This window comes from Colias philodice, chromosome 29 (assembly GCF_061535455.1).
Source record: "Colias philodice isolate Cphi_HAF_F1 chromosome 29, ilColPhil1 Martin Lab GWU primary, whole genome shotgun sequence".
Classification (NCBI taxonomy): Eukaryota; Metazoa; Arthropoda; class Insecta; order Lepidoptera; family Pieridae; genus Colias; species Colias philodice.
Window position 1 is genome coordinate 586,015 of NC_143114.1, and position 12,843 is coordinate 598,857.

Genomic DNA, 12,843 nt, shown 5'->3' on the forward strand with positions numbered 1-12,843 from the left:
TTTTTTGTTTTCACTTAGTTTATACTTATATAATTCAACAGACATATTGTCCTACAAATCTATACATATAATAAATCTAGAATGTAGAAGGGTCAATTCTGTACATTGGAAATATTGAAAAAATAAATAGCAGGGGGTGTTGCTGGATCGATACCAAACCCAAATATGTGATTAAAAAATTTTTTGTCTGTCTGTCTGTCTGTATGTGAAGACATCACGTGAAAACTAACGGTTCGATTTCGATGAAACTTGGTATAATTATACCTTATTATCCTGGGCGTAAAATAGGATACTTTTTATTCGGAAAAATACGTAGAAAAAAATTTTTACTTAATTTTTCAGTTTTATCCATAGACGTTGTTCTGTAGAACCGCGAACACACGTTGCGTATTATTATAGGCCTAGCTGTATTTGGGTCCAATAGATATTTATAATGTAATTGTCAGAGTTACCTACTCAAAATTGAGAAATAAACCATCCACGCGAAGACCGACATCTGCGCGGACGAAGTCGCGGGCGGAAGCTAGTTGCGTAATAAATATTTGAGAACCAACAAATCATTGGGCGTCTCATCAAAATAAAGCTACTCACGAAAAATTAGCTTGATAGTAATCACTTGCAAAAATGGGCGATGGATCCTGGACTATATGTTTACTTATGTAAATTTTTGAACTCTGTAGCTCAAGCGTATTGACTTTCCTTAAGAGAGAAACAATTCCTTGTACTTTGCAATTTTGATTCAGTATCAAATGAAAATAATGTTTCTCATGTACATATTAGTATTATTGATTCATTATGTACGGCACAACTATGTACTATTTTGCACTGTACTTTTCTATGACTGGGATTGAAGGTGAATGAAAATGCCCACAGAGCTATTGAGTTGTGGACTGTATTCCTTTTGCTGTGTGTTTTTTTTAATGGTGTCTCTCGATGTTAGCTAGAAGGGCTTCTACATGTTAACGCGGACGCGTGGGTGAACTGAAGTTTCACCCGGGTTTGTCGAGTTAGCCAACAGGCTGTTTTATTTAAATTATAATATACAAAATTTTCAATGTCCAACAGTACTGCAACCGCTCTCTCATTCTTGTTCAAAGCGGAGCTAAGGTGGTGCAATACTCTTGTCAACTGAAGAGTGGTACTGTGTGCTTCGCGAAAGCCGAATTGCTCAGCACGAGGCGACACGTAAGGGCGCAGCATTGGTAACAGCAATGACTCGAATACTTTGGAGACTGTGCTCAACAGAGTAATGGGTCGATAGCTGCTCGGCAAGGAAGCATTCTTTCCGGGTTTTGGGATCATTATTACGCGTCCGGTCTTCCATACTGAAGGGAAGTGACCGGAGCGTAATATACCGTTAAACAGCCGCGACTGTTTTACGGGGGAGGTGTCTAAGGGAGTCATTTGTCACGCCGTCCTCACCGGGCGCTTTGCGCAACTTTGTGCGCGAAATCGCGCGGCGGACGGCGGACGGGGAAGCCGCTGAAGGATACTTCTTCAGCGGGCGGTATCGGTGAAGCTAGAAAACCTGCCAGGTGTTCGTTCACCACTGCTGCGTGGGCGGCGTTCGACGGCGTTAGGGGGTTCGGCTGAAAAACTTGTGCCAGATGCTCGGCGAACAAGTCAGCACGACCACAGTATATATACAGCGGGAAGGAGGGCGGGAGTCTGGCAAGGCCGCTTGGCCTGTGCCGACTCGACCTGCTCCTCCTCCTCGTCGCTGCTGAGTAGGCGACGGCGCCTCGCCCGTGGCTTGCCCGGAGGAATCTGCAAGGTGGCAAGTTTTGATAACAAAACCTGCTCGTCCTCTGGCGACGGCTCCTCCCAGCAGCCTGGCGGCATTCGCGCCAAGTCGCCACTCCTCATCTCTATGTAAGAGGCCAGCCAACCGCGCAGCTTGCGCGATAGGAGGCCCGACGACATGAATCTGTCGATCAGCACGATGTCCGACAGAAATGCGGTGCGTGGTGATACGCCGGGGTTCGGGTCAGGCACGTCCTCAGCGGCGGCGGCCTCAGGTATTCCCCATTGATGGGGCTGCGTCCAAAAGGGGCGGGAGGGGCGCCCGGGAGCTGAGCTCGACCGGGCTGCTCCTGTGCGGTCAGTGCGCGTAACAATGCGCGGGCGCGAACTGCGCGCGGGGGTCGCGTTTGTGTGGCCCCGAGAAGGGCCTTTAGGTCTGGCGTGCTCCATCGCTGAGCACGTGGGCGTTTGCCTGCGCTGCTAAAACAATTAAACACGCATCACCGCCCTCTCCACTTATACGGCTTTCACCGAACAAATGGCAGGCGGCGCTGCGGGTTATAATCGGGTTTCGCAAGCAAAGACAAACTCCTCGTGGGGCGACTAACAAACCAGACTTTAAAACACAAAGCGGCGTAGTACGCTCAGAATGCGTATGAGAGAGTAGGATAGCACGAACGCAAAGCACGTGGTCGGAAGCAACAAGTGGACACGACCAGCGCACTCGGCAAACGGACTGTCCAACGCGCGAGTGGTCTTCACACACGCGGCCTCCGAAGGAGGCTGCGTGGGGGATGCTGTTCAGGACGATTTGTCCTCTGCAGCAGGTTGATAGCGCTGCCCGCTAATACGGGCAGGTCACTGGGAGGACGAATCGCCCTGTTTAGGAATAGAAATTTTTGTAGATTGGGGCACAGTATAGGAGACTGTGCCCGACTTAGAAACTTTAAACCTTTTCGCATTTTGCGAAGACTCGACCGACCTGTGTTTGGTTTTACGAGCCCGTCTTAGACTTGTGTCTAAGCCGGGGACGGACAGGGAATCCGGGAGCGACACAAAACCGATGGGTGTGGTAGGAGGCGCCAATTGCGCGTGGAAGTGGGCGGTGGAGTGGCTGGGTACGTGGGCAAAGAGGATCTTCACACACGCAGCCTCCGCGAGCCCGACTGCACGAAACGGTCGATCATCATCACGTCCGATAAATATGCGGTACGTGGTGATATACCTGTATTCGCGTCGGTCTCCTCCTCGGCGGCAGCGGTGGCCATGGGTGTCTCCCATAGCGGGGCGGGTCTCCAAAACGGTTGGGAGGGGCGTCCGGGAGCGGAGCTCGACCGGACTGCTCCATAGTGGTCGTGGCGTACAATAAAACGCGGGCGCGAACTGCGCGCGGGGGTCGCGATTGTGTGGCCCTGAGAAGGGCCTTTGGGTCTGGCGTGCTCCATCGGGGAGCACGTGGGCGTTTGCCTGCGCTGCTGTTAACGTTATACACGCATCACCGCCCTCTCCACTTTACGGCTTTCGCCGGAAAACGGCAGGCGATGCTGCGGGTAATAACGAGAGAACACTAGCAAAGGCGAACTCCACGTGGGGCGACTGAGCAACCAAACTTTTTTCACAAAAGCAGCGAGACGCACAGAAAACGTCTAAGAGCAAAAGAGACAGCACGAGCGCAAAGCACGTGGTCGGGAGCAACGAGTACACACGACCAGCGTCCTCGGCAAACGGACTGTCCGGACCACGGGGAGTCAGTTTTTTCGTAGAGCTGAACAGGGCCTCCTGGATGTTCCGGGTGATATCTCTGGCGTACCTGTCGACGTCCTCCCTACATCCGATCGGTCCTGTGGTGATATTAGCAGTTTTCTCCGTGAATGCTTCCCAATTAGTTTTCCCCCTTCTGGGGGCTGGCGGGATGGTTGTCGGGGGCGTTGAGACGGTTACTACGACTGGGTGATGGTCCGACCCCATATTGTCCTCCAGGACCTCCTGTGTGAGCCTCCCATCAAAGGCCCGGGTGAATACAAAGTCTATAGTGCTTGGCATGTGGGTATGCGTGTCCGGGTAGTGTGTTGGTACACCCGGGCTCTGGACAATGGCGTCGACGTGATCCAGGACGGCTCGGAGTCGCGTGCTAGCAGAGTTCGTGTTCGGTCCGCCCCATTCTAGGTTTTGTTCGTTCCAATCGCCCATGGCCAGAGTGGCGATATCTTGCGGAGGAGAGAAGATTGTTTCAATGTCGCTTCTGGAGATAGCGTTTCCTCCCGGCCGGTAGATGCCAAGAATTCTTGTTTGCGTGCCCCGGATATCAATCTCGATTCCCAGGGCATCCATAGCTTCCAGCTGTGTATAGGGGGCCAGTGGTCTGTGGATCACTGTCCTCTTGACTAGGACAGCAATCCCACGGTACGCGCTTCCAACTTGGTTTGTTTTGTCCTCCCTATACACAAGGTACCCTGGGATTCTCAGTTTTTCCTTGGTCGATAAGTGTGTTTCGGAGATCAGGGCGATGTGAATTTTGTACTCTTGTAGGACCTGCTTCAGCAGAGCGGCCTTCTGCCGCAGGCCTCGAGCGTTCCAGTAGAGAATCCTCAACTTATCCATTGTGGAGCTCCAAAATTTTGGAAAGTCCCTGGACGACCGCCGTCACGGGGCTTTCGTCCTTTAGTATTGAGTTTAAGACATCTACCAGGATTTTGACCAGTACGGCCACCTCCTCCTTCTGCCGGGGCGAGTCGTGGCGCGCCTGGCGTGGGATTCCTCTTTTATTTCCGGTACTTACTGTCCAACGCCTTCGGAACCTTCGCTCACACCATCGACTGATGTGGGGAAAGAGTACCGGGGCTAGGCCCCCCCACTCTGGTTTCACTCGCCTCCCGCCACTACGGGAGGGTCCCTGGGATAACCCCACTATGGGGTTGTTGTTTGTTTATTCGCCGCATGCGCGTTGGTTCTGGTAGTGCTCAACGCAGTCTCCCCACCCAGGCAACCTGCCCACGGCGACTCGGGGTCCGCGTTTCCGCTAACTGGGCGATCCGCCCCACCGGGTGAGACCCTTAAGGGAGGCCCAGCGAGTGCGGGTCAGCGACCATGCGCGGTGGCGACGCGTCCCCCTCGTCCCGGGCCAAGTCGCGCGGGTAGGGTTTCGTGTCGATTACACTGGAGTGCCACGGAGCGATAGTTCGGAGGTGTGCGAAGTCAAGTGTGTGTCAGATTTTTCGTACATCTTTTTCGCCTGTTTAACGATGGTATCTTCAAGGGATTCTACTCCCAAGTCCCTTTGGATTGTGCTGTTTCTAACGTATCTGGGGGCGTCGACGATCACTCGTAGAGTGCGCGACTGAGCCGTCCTTCCGAGGACGGAAATGAGGAGGATAATTCAAAGCGGTCTATATCACTACTGGTTATCATATCATACTGTTCCACTGCTCAATAAGGCCTGACAATCCATGCTGGAGCTTTTTTCTGTAACTATTTTCTTACATATTTTATTAAAACTCCTATTTATATTCCAGTCATTTTAGAGGGTTGACCTCAGAAAATCGAGATACTCAGTAAAAACTTGTATTATGGCATCCTAAAACTGTTCCCAAAATTCATTCATTCATTTAAATATGAATATATAAGAATAAGAATAAGAATGTTTATTTAGCACCACAAAATACAAACAGATATATGTAGTAAATATATGTATGTTATTGAATTCCTACAATTATTTTTGACAATATTGTTTTCACATTGCTCTATATCTAACATCTTTTTTTTCTGTGTATAATTATTTAGATTAAATACTAAATTCAATTCAATTCTCAAGTAATGCTGTATGTACCTATAATTAGTAGCCAATTTAGATTAAGACTTTATGTACAATTATTTATATAATGTTACAAATTGAGTTACTGTTGGTGCATCATAAATAAATAAATAAATAAATATATGTAGTAAATAAAAGTATAATTAACGTTGTAATCTTGTTTATTATGTTTAATTTATAATAAAATATTTGTAACGTCTATGTTGTTTCATTTATTCTTATACCCATAATAAATTGTTGCAATATTGGTTAAATTATTATGTACTTATGTTTGAATAATTTCAAATTTAATTAAAAAAGATTTAATCTATATTAATACTAGCGGTCCGCCCCGGCTTCGCCCGTGGTACATATGAAAAATAGATGTTGGCCGATTCTCAGACTTACCCGATATGCACAGAAAATTTCATGAGAATCGGTCCCCCGTTTCGGAGGAGTATGCAGACTAACATTGTGACACGAGAATTTTATATATAAGATATAGAAAGAAGATTATAAAGAGGAAAGGTATGTATGTATGTATGGTTTTCACGCATAAACTAATGGACCGATTTCAAAAATTCTTTCACCATTAGAAAGCTGCATCTTCACTGAGCAACATAGGCTATATTGCAATTTCAAAAAAATTAGAGATTCTTACCAAAAATGCAATAATGTAACCCAAGGTGTAAAAAATTCTGTCATCGCGTGCGCTGCGGAATCTATTGAAGATTGAACAATAAAATGTTCTACGGTATTATAAAATGGATCAATATCTACAAGAAAGTCCGCGATACCATATGTCCATCTTCAGTACTCAGTTATAATAATGTACTCTGTGGTAGTTATGTTACTACAACAACTTTTTTACCAAGAAGCTATACACCTAACTTGGCAAGTGGGTGTGAAAGGGATAAAAAAACATACAGGCGTCATTCAAGGTCATATTTTATTGTTACAAGTTAATGTTCATACTGAAATCTCCAGTGTATTAGATATAAGCTTCTTGTTTTTTACGTTTTCAAAGTAAATAGAAGTGCCGACACTAATCAAACCCATACACAATATGTATATATTAATCCTTATCCCATGTTTAAACATCGCCTTTCGTTTGCTTGTCAAAAGTCACGCACACTACTGTAGAAGTGTCGAATTTTGCCGGTATTTCACTGTTGTTTTTCTAATAGAGCAAAAATCTTAGAGAAAGTGTAAGAAATGTTATAGTATGCTATATATTCGTGATATACTCAAACTCTTTCATTTGATACCCCACACGGCATGTTTTGGAAATTTTTATTTTTTTCTTTGTATGCCATATTTAATTACCGGGGTGCGGGGAGGGGGACCACAAAACTGGTTGGCAACATCTGTCTATAGGATGTCTGGGATCTATACAATACTAGCGATCCGCCCCGGCTTCGCCCGTGGTACATATGAAAAATAGATGTTGGCCGATTCTCAGACTTACCCGATATGCACAGAAAATTGCATTCATGAGAATCGGTCCACCCGTTTCCTTTTTGATCCATGTGATTTGAGCTTTTTTGTTAAATTAAGCTTTCGATATCATTAGAGCTTTTTGTTAAATTGAGCTTTCGATATCATTTGAGCTTTTTGTTTCATTGAGCTTTCCATGTGATTTGAGCTTTTTGTTGAATTGAGCTTTCCATATGATTGAGCTTTTTGTTGAATTAAGCTTTCCATGTGATTTAAGCTTTTTGTTAAATTAAGCTTTCGATATCATTAGAGCTTTTTGTTAAATTGAGCTTTCGATATCATTTGAGCTTTTGGTTTCATTGAGCTTTCCATGTGATTTGAGCTTTTTGTTGAATTGAGCTTTCCATGTGATTTGAGCTTTTTGTTGAATTGAGCTTTCCATATGATTGAGCTTTTTGTTGAATTAAGCTTTCCATGTGATTTAAGCTTTTTGTTAAATTAAGCTTTCGATATCATTAGAGCTTTTTGTTAAATTGAGCTTTCGATATCATTTGAGCTTTTGGTTTCATTGAGCTTTCCATGTGATTTGAGCTTTTTGTTGAATTGAGCTTTCCATGTGATTTGAGCTTTTTGTTGAATTGAGCTTTCCATATGATTGAGCTTTTTGTTGAATTAAGCTTTCCATGTGATTTAAGCTTTTTGTTAAATTAAGCTTTCGATATCATTAGAGCTTTTTGTTAAATTGAGCTTTCGATATCATTTGAGCTTTTTGTTTCATTGAGCTTTCCATGTGATTTGAGCTTTTTGGAGCAACAAGCTTATAGATATTATCATGAACACACCGACATATCAACACACATACAAACTTTCGTAATGATTAAATCAGTGTGATGTAGAAATATAATATGTAGGTAGAATTGATAGCTTGGGGTCGCGTACTTGAAAATACTACAGAGAAATTAAGAAACAAAAGTTTAAAATTTTTAAAATAAAAATTAAATTTAATATTTAAAAAACCCCAACGCAACGCAACGAAAGTAACTATATAGAAAAGGGGAATTATATTTGTGAAATTATTAATTCCTTTTCATATTATACTTACACTTATCTTCGTTGGGCGATGGGATTTTTTTAATTTTTATACTTAGTTCTTTTTTGTTATTTATTTTATTTCATAACTGTATATAAAGTAAGTATATTATGTAAGTGCTTACACTTTAATTGTTTATGGTAGTACGTGTTTACTCAATAATTGTGTGTTACCTAAAGTTCTAACTCTACAGCCACTATTCCACGCGGACGAAGTCACGGGAATAGCTAGTTGTTCGCCCGTGGTACATATTTCGCAATAAAAGGTAGCCTATGTTCTTTCTCAGGGTCTAAAGATTATCTGTGCCAAATTTCATCAAAATCGGTCCAGCCCCTTTAGCCAAACGTCAAAACGCAAAGGAATAGAATCCGCTAGCGTTACTAATAGTTGTCTTGCGTACGATATTTCGCTAAGGATTTTGGTTAGGGAGCCAGGTGCAAATTTGAAAGAAAGAAAGAAAGAAAGAAACATTTATTTATCAGAGACAGCACAACACACACATACATAGACATAAAACATAAAACCGTACAAGTAAAATAAGAAAACATCGCAATAAGAAATAGTTACAATAAAAGAAGCAAATACTTAAATTACTAACATGAAAAACACGTATAAAAAAAAAGAATAGAATGATAACTACATTTATTAAGGTGTGTCCTACGACCCTGACAAAAAGGAGGCAGCTCAGCATATGCTGCAACGTCCAGGAACATTGGCAGCGCTGTTTTACAGTGCCCCCTTTATAATAAAGGCTTCGAGTTGGGACGAAAGGAGTTACTTATGACTACATATTATATACATAAATATATAAAAATAAATAAATAAAGGAGTTATAATAAACTTATAGATCATACGACGATATAACGCGACTAACGGCCAAGGTAAATATTAAATACATATAAATAATAATTAATAAATACATAAATAATAAGTATTTTTAGGACAATTTTCAGGTATGTTTAATTTACCACTAAACCTGGATTTGTTGAGCTAATAATATACTTTTAAATTTAGATTTAAAAGTATATAGTGTTCGTAAGTTCCGTAGCGGTGGTGGCAAATTGTTCCAGCATTTAGTGGCGTTATATTTAAAACTACCCTTAAAACAAGCGGAATGGTGTTTGGGTACGAGGAGTTTGTGTGCGTCCCTGGTGTTGTATTGAGTGTTTTGTTCACTCCTCCAATTAAGTTTTTCAAACAGATAGCGAGGCGATTCTGTCTTGACAACGCCAAAGAGAAGGGACGCAAAGTGCAGTTGCCTGCGGTGCTCCATGTTTAGACATCGCGCATTATTAAGATATGGCGTGATGTGTTCCCTCGGAGGGACATTCCAGCAGAACCGTGCACATGCATTCTGCACTCGCTGGATTACCCGTTTTGTACGACCTAATAACCGGTGTCCATAAATCACATCCATATAATTGAACTTTGATAGAACTAGACTATCACATAATTTGAGTCTGAGGCTGGGTTCAATATATTGTCTAATGCGATATAAAACCTTAAGTCTATAGAAACAATTAGCTGCTGTAGTGCTAATGTACTTCTCAAATCTCAGATTCTCATCAAAAACGATGCCAAGATTTCTAACCTCCTCAACACGCTGTATAGGTACCCCGTCTATGTGTAAAAGTACGGATGGCAGCTTATTTTTTATTATTTTGACAGTAGAAGGGGTCCCGAGTATCATATATTTGGTCTTATTGGGGTTGAGAACAAGAGAGTTATTTTCCGACCACATTCGAATTGAATCCAAGTCTGAATTTAGCTTTTCTTCTGCTATTTGCGTCTCATGTGGGCAGAATGAAATATATAACTGCACATCGTCCGCATAGATGTGGTACCGACACGATTTTATTCGCGTCACTATGTCTGCACTGTACAGTATATATAACAGAGGCCCCAAAATAGATCCTTGAGGAACTCCTCGTGTTACCACTTTACATTCAGAGAGCATAATTCTACCATCCTCCTCTGCAACTGAAACAGTCTGAGTTCGTGACGATAGGTAGCTATTGAACCACTTTACGGTCAATGAGCTTAGACCGTAATATGTGAGTTTAGATAGTAGCAAAGGCACGTTTATGGTTTCAAATGCTCGCGTGTAGTCCAGTAATACCAGGAACGTACCTTTGCCCTCATCTTGAGCCGATAATATATCGTCTACTACGTCCGTTATGGCTGTTGCAGTACTTTTGTTTTTTCTAAAACCAGACTGACGATCTGGAAGTATATTATTGGTCTCTAAGAACTTCATTAACTGCTTATACACTATTTTTTCAATGACCTTGGAAAGGCAAGGCAGTATACTTATTGGCCGAAGGTCCTTCAGGTCTTGTGGATTATTAATTTTCGGTGCAGGATGAACGAGAGCGCTTTTCCATAAACCAGGGAAAATGCCAGTGTTCAGAGATTTATTAATAATATACGTCAGTATTGGCAAGGTAGATGGTAATGTGGATTTAAACATGTCCAAAGATATGTCATCAATTCCAATGGCTTGTGACTTCAGTTCCTTTAAAGTGCTAAACACCAATGACTCATTTACGTTCGTAAAATTAAAAATAGCATCACTGTGTCGATTAAATTCATAATATGTTAATATGGAAAGATGTAATTGGTCTTTACCAGGGACATTTAGAAAGTGGCTATTTAACACATTGGGATTACTGAGATGAGAAGGTAACAATGAATCCTTTTTAGGATTGATGGTAACATTGTCTTTTATATGTTTCCACATGATCTTAGGTTTGTTTGAATTAGAATTAATGTATGAATTAAAGTAAGCCTGTTTTTCACGATTTAAAGCTAAGCTGGTGAATTTTTTTAAATCCTTGTAATAATGTTTGTGTGCATCCTCCTTAGTAAGACGCGCTCTACTTCTAGCCTCATTTGGTTAACTATTTCCTCTCAAGAGATAATTCGTCAGACGCATGAGAGTATAGTATTATAAAGCCTCGTGAACGTCAGCTGGCGCTCGGTTGGGGGGGTGAGAATGAATGAATGAATGTATTTTTTTTCCTATGTGCGTGGGAGGCTACAACCGCTCTTCCCCCCAACCGAGCTCCAGCTGACGTTCACGAGGCTTCATAATACTATACTTTGATGCATTTTACTAATTACCGCTTGAGAGGAACTTGGTCATAAAATCTGCTGCTGGCTCCCGGACCATTTGTTCACCCTACAAACGACGAAGACGACCACAAACAAAATTTTCATCCAGTCGCAATTTGACAAAATTGTGAAAAACACACTTAAAAATAAAATATTAAAATTTCCTGTCGTTCTGGTGATTGGATTTTTTTTGCGAATAATGAATGAAAACATAGATTTTTCGTAGAAACGGTGGCTCCTAGAAAAAATGTATTGGAAGTTTTTTATAGATAATTTTAATATGATCTACAATTTTGGTTCAAACTCAAACTCAAACTCAAACATTTATTTATTCAATTAGACTTCTTCTAGAAGCACTTTTGAAACGTCATTAAGTACATGTTTTTAACATTTACCACCGATTCGGAAAGCAGTATCTACGGAGAAGAATCGGCAAGAAACTCCATAGTTGCTCTTTTTAATCATGTCAGATTTACAATTTTACAAATTACATATGTAATATCATAATATATTATCATAATATACCAAAGAACTGTCCTGTGGTTTTTACGCGACAACCCTCCATGGGTTTTTATCTTCCATATATTCCTTAATACTGTAATAGGCTCTCTTGACAAGTACATTTTTTATATAAGATTTAAATTTAGAACTACTAAACTCTTTAATATTATGAGGAATTCTGTTGTAAAAGCGTATACCTTGGCCCATAAATGAATTTTTAACTTTAGCTAGCCGGAATAATGGCATTTCAATTTTATTTCTGTTTCTTGTGTCATAACAATGTCTATCTCCTACTTTTGTGTGTAAGTAAGCGTTATTATGTACATATAAAATATTATTAAATATATACTGCGACGGTACAGTAAGGATACCAGTATTCTTAAAGAGATCTCTTAGTGAGTCTCGAGCACGCAAATTATATACAGAGCGTATGGCTCTTTTCTGTAATATAAATATAGTTTCTATATCTGCAGCCCTGCCCCATAGCAGAATTCCATAGGACATTATGCTATGAAAGTAGCTAAAGTAAACCAATCTAGCCGTTTCTTCATCGGTGAGATGCCTTATTCTTCTAACTGCATATGCAGCTGAGCTGAGCTTAGCAGCGGTGGTGGTAACATGGGCCCCCCATTGAAGCTTCTCATCTAATGTCAAACCAAGAAAAACAGTCGATTCCACAGGGTATAATACCTCCCCGTTTAAAATAATATTCCTTTTCACCTTTTTTACATTTGGGAGGATAAATTCTACACAATTTGTTTTTTTTGTATTTAATAGTAAATTATTAGCATTAAACCAATTGGATATGCGTAAAAGAGCAGAGTTTACTTCGTCAACATTTGTGTCAAGTCTATCCACATTAAAAATTAATGAGGTGTCATCTGCAAACAGTACTATTTCACACATATCCTGCAAATAATAAGGTAGGTCATTAATATACACTAAGAACAAAAACGGTCCTAAGATAGATCCCTGCGGAACACCTATATTAATCGGCGCACCGCGAGATTTCTCTCCATTAACGACAACGGTTTGTACCCTGTTCTGAAGATATGAAGCTATGAGATCCTGAGCTAAACCTTTGATACCATAAAAATTTAGTTTCCGTAATAGAGTGGAATGTTCTACACAGTCGAAAGCCTTAGAATGGTCGCAGAATATCCCCAAA